Source organism: Scyliorhinus canicula, chromosome 11, assembly GCF_902713615.1.
Source record: "Scyliorhinus canicula chromosome 11, sScyCan1.1, whole genome shotgun sequence".
NCBI lineage: Eukaryota > Metazoa > Chordata > Chondrichthyes > Carcharhiniformes > Scyliorhinidae > Scyliorhinus > Scyliorhinus canicula.
The window spans coordinates 158,117,991-158,128,959 of record NC_052156.1 but is presented as its reverse complement, the minus strand read 5'-3'; positions in this window follow the sequence as shown (position 1 = coordinate 158,128,959).

Sequence of the window (10,969 nt, the reverse complement as noted above, 5' to 3'; positions counted from 1 at the left end):
AAAGGGATGGGTAGGCCAGGTGTTCCATTCAGGGCTGGATTCGAAGACCGAGGGGGTAGCAATTCTGATCTGTAAGGGTGCGGCATTCGAGGCTGGGAGAATTGTGGCAGATAAGGAGGGCAGGTATATAATGGAGTGGAAAGTGGGAGGGGGTCCGGGTGGTGTTTATGAATGTCTATGCTCCAAATTGGGATGATGTGGAATTTATGAGACGCATGCTAGGTAAAATCCCGGACTTAGAGTCACACCACCTGATCATGGGGGGGAGACTTTAACAGTCATTGACCCCGAACTGGACCGGTCGAAGCCCAGGACAGGGAAGCGACCAGCAGTGGCTAAGGAACTGAAGTGTTTTGTGGAGCAGATGGTGGGGGAATCCCTGGAGGTTTGCACGGCCGAGAGCGAAGGAGTTCTCTTTTTTATCCCACGTTCATAAGGTTTATTCCCGCATAGACTTCTTTGTCTTGAGCAGGGTGTTAATCCCAAAGGTGGCGGGGATGGAATACTCAGCAATCAGTCTCGGACCATGCCCCGCACTGGGTGGACCTGCGGCTTAGTGAGGACAGAGGGCAGCGCCCACTCTGGAGACTGGATGTGGGGCTGCTGGCGGACGAAGAGGTTTGCAGGTGGATTAGCAGGAACACCCAGGATTACCTGGAAGCAAACGATACGGTTGAGGTAGCAGCGGCAATGGTCTGAGAGGCTCTGAAGGCAGTTGTCAGTGGGGAACTCATCTCAGTTCGATCCCATAGGGAAAAGAGAGAAAGAGCGGAGAGGGAGAAACTGGCGGAGGAGATACTCGAAGTGGACAGGAGTTACGCGGATGCCCCCGAGGCGGGGCTACTGAGGGAGCTGCGGAGTCTGCAGGCAGAGTTTAAACTGCTAACCACAGGGAAAGCAGTAGCACAGCTGAGGAAGGCAAAGGGGCATGAGTATGGGGAGAAAGAGATTAGAATGCTGGCACACCAACTGCAAAAGAGGGAGGTTTAGAATAGAATAGAATAGAAAATTAGAGGTGGCCAGGGAAATCGGGGGAGTAAAGAATAAGGGGGTAACACGGTCTTGGATCCTGGGGGGTTTTGGGCGGGGGAGGGGAAGTCTTTAAGGAATTCTATAGTAAACTATACGAGTCAGAGTCCCCGACGGGAGCGGAAGGGATTAGGCAATATTTGGATCAGTTGAGGAAAGGCTTTAGATCATAGAATTTACAGTGCAGAAGGAGGCCATTCGGCCCATCGAGTCTGCACCGGCTCTTGGAAAGAGCACACCACCCAAGGTCAACACCTCCCCCCATCCCAATAACCCAGTAACCCCACCCAACACTAAGGGCAATTTATCATGGCCAATCCACCTAACCTGCACATCTTTGGACTGTGGGAGGAAACCGGAGGAAACTCACGCACACACATAAGACCATAAGACATAGGAGTGGAAGTAAGGCCATTCGGCCCATCGAGTCCACTCCGCCATTCAATCATGGCTGATGGGCATTTCAACTCCACCTACCAGCATTCTCCCCGTAGCCCTTAATTCCTCGCGACATCAAGAATTTATCTATCTCTGCCTTGAAGCCATTTAGCGTCCCGGCCTCCACTGCACTCCGCGGCAATGAATTCCACAGGCCCACCACTCTCTGGCTGAAGAAATGTCTCCGCATTTCTGCTCTGAATTTACCCCCTCTAATTCTAAGGCTGTGCCCACGGGTCCTCGTCTCCTCGCCTAACGGAAACAGTTTCTTTGCGTCCACCCTTTCTAAGCCATGTATTATCTTGTAAGTTTCTATTAGATCTCCCCTTAACCTTCTAAACTCCAATGAATACAATCCCAGGATCCTCAGCCGTTCCTCATATGTTAGACCCGCCATTCCAGGGATCATCCGTGTGAATCACCGCTGGACACGCTCCAGTGCCAGTATGTCCGTCCTTTTTTTTTTTTTTTTATAAATGTTTTTATTCAGTTTTCATATTTTATATTGAACAAATTACAAATTGTTAGGAGAGAAAAAGAACAAAAAAAAAAACAACAAACAAACACGCAAAAATTTACATACATATTTACAGGTAAGCATCTTCGTAGTAGTAACTGCGCCCGCCCCCCCCCCCCCCCCCCTCAACATGTTTATTTAGTTTGGTTTTGGGCCTTAGCTAGCCATCGAACCCCCGTACCGAACCTGTAGCCCCCCCCCCCCTCCCGCTACCTTCCCCCGACTATTCTTCCTCTTGTACATTGGCCACAAATAGGTCCCGGAACAGTTGCATGAATGGCTCCCACGTTCTGTGGAAGCCGTCGTCCGACCCTCGGATGGCAAATTTGATTTTCTCCATTTGGAGAGATTCCGAGAGGTCGGACAGCCAGTCCGCAGCTCTGGGCGGTGCTGCTGACCGCCAGCCAAACAGGATTCTACGGCGGGCGATCAGGGAGGCAAAGGCAAGGGCGTCCGCCCTCCTCCCCAGGAATAGATCTGGCTGTTCTGAAACCCCGAAGACCGCCACTATCGGGCATGGCTCCACCCTCACTCCCACCACTTTGGACATAACCTCGAAGAAGGCTGTCCAGTACTCCACGAGTCTGGGGCAAGACCAGAACATGTGGGCGTGGTTGGCCGGGCCTCTTTGGCACCGTTCACATCTGTCTTCCACCTCCGGGAAGAACCTACTCATACGGGTTCTTGTTAAGTGGGCTCTATGTACCACTTTTAGTTGCGTCAGGCTGAGCCTTGCGCACGTGGAGGTGGAGTTGACCCTATGCAGTGCTTCGCTCCAGAGTCCCCACCCTATCTCCATCCCCAGGTCGTCCTCCCATTTCCTTCTTGTTGCGTCCAGTACGGTGTCGTCCCTATCTACCAGTCGGTCATACATGTCACTACAGTTCCCTTTCTCTAGGATACTTGCGTCCAGTAGGTCTTCCAGTAGTGTCTGTCGTGGCGGTTGTGGGTACGTCCTTGTCTCCTTTCGTAGGAAGTTTTTGAGCTGCAGGTACCGTAGCTCGTTCCCCCCAGCTAGCTGAAATTTCTCTGTCAGTTCGTCCAGTGTTGCGATCCTGTCGTCCGTGTATAGGTCCCTGACTGTCAGTGTCCCCCCGTCCTGCCTCCACCTTTTGAAGGTGGCGTCAGTCAGTGCTGGTGTGAACCTATGGTTGTTGCAGATGGGAGCCCTGTTCGACATTTTGGTCAGGCCAAGTTGCTGCCGCAGTTGGTTCCAGGATTGGAGGGTGGCTGTCACCACTGGGCTGCTGGAGTGTTTTTTGGGTGGGGATGGGAGTGCTGCCGTGGCGAGGGCCCGGAGGGAGGTTCCCATGCAGGAGGCCTCCTCCGCACGCACCCACTCAGCCTCTGGCTCCTGGATCCATCCCCTTACTCGCTCGGCTGTTGCTGCCCAGTGGTAGAATTGTAGATTCGGGAGGGCTAGCCCTCCCCTGGTTTTTGTTTTTTGTAAGACCTTCTTTGGGATCCTAGCATTTTTACCCCCCCATACGAACGCCATGATGAGTTTGTCCAGCGCTTTGAAAAAGGCCTTGGGGATGTAGATCGGAATGGATCTAAACAGGAAGAGGAACCTGGGCAGTACGTTCATTTTGATCGTCTGAACTCTCCCCGCGAGGGAGAGCGGGAGTGTGTTCCATCTTTGCAGGTCCTTTTTAACTTCCTCCGTCAGGCTGGTGAGGTTCCATTTGTGGATCCCTTTCCAGTCATGGGCTATTTGGATCCCCAGGTAGCGCAATTTATGTCGGGCTTGATTGAACGGCAGCCCCTTTAGTGCTGCCCCCCCCTCCCCTTGCGGGTGTACTGGGAAGATCTCACTTTTGCTCATGTTGAGTTTGTAGCCCGAGAAGGCTCCAAACTCTTTCAGGAGCGCGATGATTCCGTCCATGCTGCTTTGTGGGTCCGAGATATAGAGGAGCAGATCATCCGCATAGAGTGAGACTCTGTGCTCTCTACCTCCCCTTCGGATCCCCCTCCAATTTTTTGCTGCCCTGAGCGCGATTGCTAGCGGTTCAATTGCTAGTGCGAACAGCAGCGGGGACAGTGGGCATCCTTGTCTGGTGCCCCTGTGCAGCTGGAAGTATTGGGAGTTGGTATTGTTGGTCTGTACACTCGCCATGGGAGCGTTGTACAGGAGCTTTACCCAAGCGGTGAACCCTGTTCCAAGCCCGAACCGCTCCAGTACCTCTATGAGGTATTTCCACTCGACTCTGTCGAAGGCCTTTTCTGCGTCCAGGGAGACGATCACCTCTTGTGTTCTCTCCCCGGAGGGGGTCATTATCACGTTCAGCAGGCGCCTGATGTTCGCGGTAAGCTGTCTACCTTTGACAAAGCCCGTCTGGTCCTCTGTGACCACCTCAGGTACACAGTCTTCTAGCCTCTTGGCTAGGATTTTGGCCAGTATTTTGGCGTCTGCATTCAGCAGAGATATGGGTCTGTATGACCCACATTCCGTTGGGTCTTTGTCTTTCTTAGGTATCAGCGAGATTGAGGCCTGTGCTAACGTGGGTGGCAATGTGCCCCTAGCTAGCGAGTCTGTGAACATCTCCCGCAGGTGCGGGGCCAGCGCTGTCGCAAATTTTTTGTAGAAGTCCGCCGGGAATCCGTCCGGTCCCGGCGCCTTCCCCGCCTGCATGGAGCTAATGCTGTCCATGATCTCTCCCAGTGCTAGTGGTGCTTCCAGATCCCGTTTTCTGCCCTCTCCCACAACTGGTATGTCCAGTCCGTCAAGAAACCGGTTCATCCCAGCCTTCCCCGTTGGGGGCTCTGAGGTGTACAGCTCTTGGTAGAAGGCCTTGAAGGTTTTGTTAATCCTCTCTGGTTCTGTTTCCAACGTGCCTCTGGTATCTCTGATTTGCGCAATTTCTCTGCTGGCTGCCTGCTTTCTCAGCTGGTGGGCCAACAGGCGGCTGGCTTTGTCTCCGTGTTCGTATAGGGCCCCGCGTGCCTGGCGGAGTTGGTGTACTGCTTTCCTGGTGGAGAGCAGGTCAAAGTTCCTTTGTAATTCTTTCCTCTCCGCCAGGAGTTCTACGGTCGGGGCCTCGGAGTATTTATGGTCTACCTCCAGTATGGAGTCGACCAGCTTCTGCCTAGCCACCCTTTCCTCCCTATCTCTTTGCGCTTTGTAGGCTATGATTTCCCCTCTTAGTACGGCCTTAAGCGCTTCCCAGAACGTGGAGGGTGAGACCTCCCCGTTTTGGTTGATCTCAGTGTACTCCGCTATGGCCCGCGCTATCCTTTCGCTGAAGGCCTTGTCAGCTAGTAAGGCACCGTCCAACCTCCATTTGGGGCGCTGGGCCCTTCCCGTCTCTAGCCGCACATCCATGTAGTGTGGGGCGTGGTCTGATATCACAATTGCGGAGTATTCCACCTTGTCTATCTCTGGAAGCACCGTTTTCCCCACCACAAAGAAGTCAATTCTGGTGTACACGTTGTGTACTGGGGAGAAGAAAGAGAATTCTTTCTCCCCCGGGTGGGCGAATCTCCAGGGGTCTACTGCTCCCATCTGCTCCATATAGTGACTGAGTTCCCTTGCCATGTTTGAGGTTTTCCCCGTTCTGGGGTTTGATCTGTCCGTCGTTGGGTCCTGTACACAGTTGAAGTCCCCCCCCCATGATTAGTCGGTGCGTCGCTATGTCCGGGATTTCTGCCATGGTCTTTTGGATGAAGCTCGTGTCGTCCCAGTTGGGCGCATACACGTTAACTAGGACTACCGGCGCCCCATCCAGGGCCCCGCTGACCATGACATACCGTCCCCCTGGGTCCGTAACCGTCTTTGTCGCCCTAAACATTGTCCTCTTGCCAATCAGGATCGCCACCCCCCTGGCCCTTGCCCCATAACAGGAATGATAGGTTTGTCCCACCCAGCCCTTTCTTACCCGCAGTTGGTCCTGCTCCCTCAAGTGCGTCTCTTGGAGGAAGACTATGTCGGCCCTCATGTTTCTAAGGTGGGTGAGGACTCTAGATCTCTTCACTGGGCCATTAAGTCCCCTTACGTTCCAGGTGACTATTCTGGTGGGGGGCTTCTGCCCCCTTGCTCCTGTGGGGTTAACCATATTTGTCCGGTGGACGCGCCCCTGCCCTCTGGGGTTTCCCTTTGTTAGGGGGCCGTCCAGGATGTCCACTATCACTGCTCTCCCCATGCGGTCGGGTCCCTGCGCTCCGGGGTTCCCCCTTGTCCCGGGGACACCCGCCATGGCCGTCCACTGTGTGTCCGCCACGCGGGTAGTCCCCTGCACTCCGGGGGGCCCCTTCACCCACAGACCGTACTGGGTGGGTGTTTGCAGCAGTTCCCTGTTTCGAGCCCTTGTCTGTGGCACTTTGTGGCCCTATTCCCTTTCTGGCCTCTTTTGTCCCTTCGTCCCTGCATTTCCCCTCCCTGGTCTCTCGCCCCCCGAGTGCCCCCCCCCCCCCGCTCTATCCCTTTCGGGGATACCCCTGTGTACCCCTCCATTGCCCCTCTCTCCCCCATTCCTGTCCCCATTTGCTCTCCCACCTTTGATGGGTGATCCCCCCCCTCCCCTGCCTGGCGCCTTCCCCCCTGTTGGGGGTGCGCTGCGGCCCTGCTCTGTTGCGCGCCCCCTTCGCTAGCTTTCCTGCTAGCACGGTGGCTCCCCGCTCGGAGGTTGCTGTCCCCCTTCCCCTCTCCCCTCTCCAGTACTCCCGTTCCCTCGTGCCGGGGCCTGGCCTCCCACCTGGAGCGGGCCCTTGGGCATTGGGTTGTTTTTCCTGGGTGCTCCTGCCAGGGGGGAGGGGGCTGGCTTTGCCTCGCCCCTCCCCACCCCCCCGTCGGCATGACGTATCTCCTTGCCATGGGCCCCTCGTCCCTACTTCCCATGGCGTTTTTCCAGCCCGTGCTCCTCAACGAATCTATTCGCCTCGGCAGGGGCTGTAAAGAAATATTCCTTGTGTTGGTATGTGACCCAGAGTTTTGCTGGGTACAGCATACCAAAACGTACTTTGTTCTTATAGAGAGCTGCTTTCGCTCTGTTGAACTCCGCCCGTCTCTTAGCTATGTCCGCTCCAAAATCCTCGTAGATTCGGATGGCGTGCCCGTCCCAATTGCAGGCTCTATTCTCCTTGGAGTATGTCCTTCCTGAGATGTGGGGCCCAAAACTGGACACAGTACTCCAAATGGGGCCTAACCAGAGCCTTATAAAGGCTCAGTAGCACATCGCTGCTTTTATATTCCAACCCTCTTGAGATAAATGACAACATTGCATTCGCTTTCTTAATCACGGATTCAACCTGCATGTTTACCTTTAGGGAATCCTCGACCAGCACTCCCAGATCCCTTTGTACTTTGGCATTATGAATTTTCTCACCGTTTAGAAAGTAGTCTATGCTTGGATTCTTTTTTCCAAAGTGCAAGACCTCACATTTTCTCACGTTGAATTGCATCAGCCATTTCCTGCACCACTCTCCCAAACTGTCTAGATCCTTCTGCAGCCTCCCCACTTCCTCAGCACTACCTGCCTGACCACCTAACTTCGTATCATCGGCAAACTTCGCTAGAATGCCCCCAGTCCCTTCATCCAGATCATTAATATATATGGTGAACAGCTGCGGCCCCAACACTGAACCCTGTGGGACACTGCTGGTCACCGGCTGCCATTCCGAAAAAGAACCTCTTATCTCAACTCTCTGCCTTCTGTCAGACAGCCAATCCTCAACCCATGCCAGTAGCTCACCTCGAACACCATGGGCCCTCACCTTACTCAGCAGCCTCCTGTGTGGCACCTTATCAAAGGCCTTTTGGAAATCCAGATAGACCACATCCACTGGGTTTCCCTGGTCTAACCTACTTGTCACCTCCTCAAAGAATTCTAACAGGTTCGTCAGGCACGACCTCCCCTTACTAAATCCATGTTGACTTGTTCTAATCCGACCCTGCTCTTCCAAGAATTTAGAAATCTCATCCTTAACGATCGATTCTAGAATTTTACCAATAACCGAGGTTAGGCTAATTGGCCTATAATTTTCCATCTTTAGTCTTGATCCTTTCTTGAACAAGGGGGTTACAACAGCGATCTTCCAATCGTCCGGGACTTTCCCTGACTCCAGTGATTTTTGAAAGATCTCAACCAACGCTTCCGCTATTTCTTCAGCCACCTCCCTCAGAACTCTAGGATGTAGCCCATCGGGGCCAGGAGATTTGTCAATTTTAAGACCTTTTAGCTTTTTTAGCACCATCTCTTTTGTAATGGCAACCATACTCAACTCAGCCCCCTGACCCTTTATAATTTTTGGGATATTACTCATGTCTTCCACTGTGAAGACAGATGCAAAGTACTTATTAAGTTCTCCAGCCATTTCCTCATCTCCCATCACTAGCCTTCCAGAATCAGTTTGAATTGGCCCAATGTCTACTTTGGCCTGTCGTTTGTTTCTTATGTTTTGAAAGAAACTTTTACTATCATTTCTTATATTACTGGCTAGCCTGCCTTCATATTTGATCCTCTCCTTCCTTATTTGTCTCTTTGTTAACCTCTGTTTGTTTTTGTAGCCTTCCCAATCTTCTGATTTCCCAGTGCTTTTGGCCACTTTATAGGATCTCTCTTTTTCTTTGATACATTTCCTGACCTCCTTTGTCAGCCATGGCTGTCTAATCCCTCCCCGGATAATCTTTCTTTTCTTGGGGAAGAACCTCTGTACAGTGTCCTCAATTATGCATATAAACTCCTGCCATTTTTGCTCTACTGTCTTCCCCACTAGGGTCTGCTTCCAGTCGATTTTCGCCAGTTCCTCTCTCATGCCCTCGTAATTACCTTTATTTAACTGTTTACATCCGATTTTGCCTTCTCTCTTTCAAACTGCAGACTGAACTCAACCATATTATGATCGCTGCTTCCTAAGTGTTCCCTTACTTTAAGATCTTTTATAAAGTCTGGTCCATTACATAGCACTAGGTCCAGAATAGCCTGCTCCCTTGTGGGCTCCATGACAAGCTGTTCCAAAAAGCCATCTTGTAAGCATTCCATGAATTCCTTTTCTTTGGATCCATAGAACATAACAGCGCAGTACAGGCCCTTCGACCCACGATGTTGCGCCGTCCTGTGAAACCCCACACGGGAGGATGTGCAGACTCCGCACAGACAGTGACCAAAGCCGGAATCGAACCTGGGACCCTGGAGCTGTGAAGCCATTGTGCTATACTGAGGGAGCAGCGGAGAACCGTGATCTCACTCATCCTTAAACGAGGGAAGGACCCGGAACATTGCGGGTCATACAGGCCGATTTCGCTTTTAAACGTGGATGCCAAATTGCTAGCTAAGATTCTGGCCACAAGAATTGAGGATTGCGTCCCAGGGGTGATAGAGGAAGACCAGGCTGGGTTTGTTAAAGGCAGACAACTCAATACCAATGTCCGGAGACTTTTGAAAATTATGACGATGCCCTCAGAGGGAGGGGAGGCGGAGGTGGTAACAGCGATGGGCGCAGAGAAAGCCTTTGACCGGGTGGAGTGGGAGTACCTGTGGGGAATGCTGGGCAGGTTCGGGTTTGGTGAGGGCTTTATTGGCTGGGTGAAATTGCTGTACCAGGCACCTGTAGCAAGTGTATATACAAACCAGCTGAGGTCGGGGCTCTTCGAGCTTCACCAGGGAATGAGGCAGGGGTGTCCCCTCTCCCCGTTACTATTTGCCCTAGCAACGAACCACTAGCTATGCGCTATACGTGGATGATTTGCTCCTGTACACTTCGGATCCCTGTGGAGGGGATGTGGGAGGTTCTGCAGATACTGAGGGATTTTGATAGTTTTTCAGGGTACAAACTGAAAATGGGAAAGAGCGAGTTGTTTGTGATCCAGGCCAAGGAGCAGGAGGAGAGACTGAAAGAGTTGCCGCTCAGGATGGTAGAGAAACGTTTTCATTACCTGGGTATACAGGTGGCCAGGAAATGGGATGCCCTGCACAGGCTCAACCTGACCCGGTTGGTGGAGCAAATGGAAGGGGACTTTAAAAGGTGGGACATGCTCCCGCTGTCACTGGCAGGGAGGGTGCAGACCGTGAAAATGACTGTCCTCCCCAGATTTTTGTGTATCTTTCAGTGCCTCCCCATCTTCATCCCTAAGCCATTTTTAAAGCGGGTGAGTAGGATCATTACGGGCTTTGTGTGGGCGAATAAGGACCCAGCGAGTAAGCAGATCGCTGTAGGAGCGCAATCGTGGGATGGGGGGGGGGGGGGGGGGGTGGCGCTGCCAAACTTTCGCAACTACTACTGGGCGGCCAATACAGCTATGATTAGGAAGTGGGTGATGGCCGGGGGGGGGGGGGGGGGGGGGGGGGGGGGCGTAGGAGCAGCTGGAGGCAGCGTCATGTAAAGGTACTAGTCTGGGAGCTTTAATAACGGCTCCTTTGCTGTTCTCGCTGACCCATTACTCCACAAGTCCGGTTGTGGTGGCGACACTGCGGATCTGGGGACAGTGGAGGAGGTACAAGAAGGTGGAGGGAGCGTCGGTCTGGATCCCGATATGCAACAACCACAGGTTTGTCCCGGGTAGGATGGATGGTGAGTTCCAGAGCTGGCAGAGGGCAGGCATCAAAAGGATGGGAGATCTATTCATAGATGGAAGCTTTCCCAGTTTGAAGGCGCTAGAGGACAAATTTAATCTGCCGCAGGAAACGCCTTTAAATATCTGCAAGTACGAGCCTTCCTGAAAAAACAGGTTGTGGCCTTTCCGACGCTGCCGCCACTGAGGGTACAGGACAGGGTGGTCTCCGGCACCTGGGTGGGGGAGGGAAGGGTATCGGATATCTACCAGGAACTACAGGAGGCGGGGGAAACCCCGGTGGAGGAGCTCAAGGGCAAGTGGGAGGAGGAGCTAGGTGAGGAGTTGGAAGCAGGTCTGTGGGCAGAGGTCACTGGCCGGGTTAATTCCTCATGTGCCAGGCTCAGTTTAATTCACTTTAAGGTGGTCCACCGGACACACATGACGGCAGAGAGAATGAGCAAGTCTTTTGGGGTAGAAGATAGTTGTTTGAGGTGCAA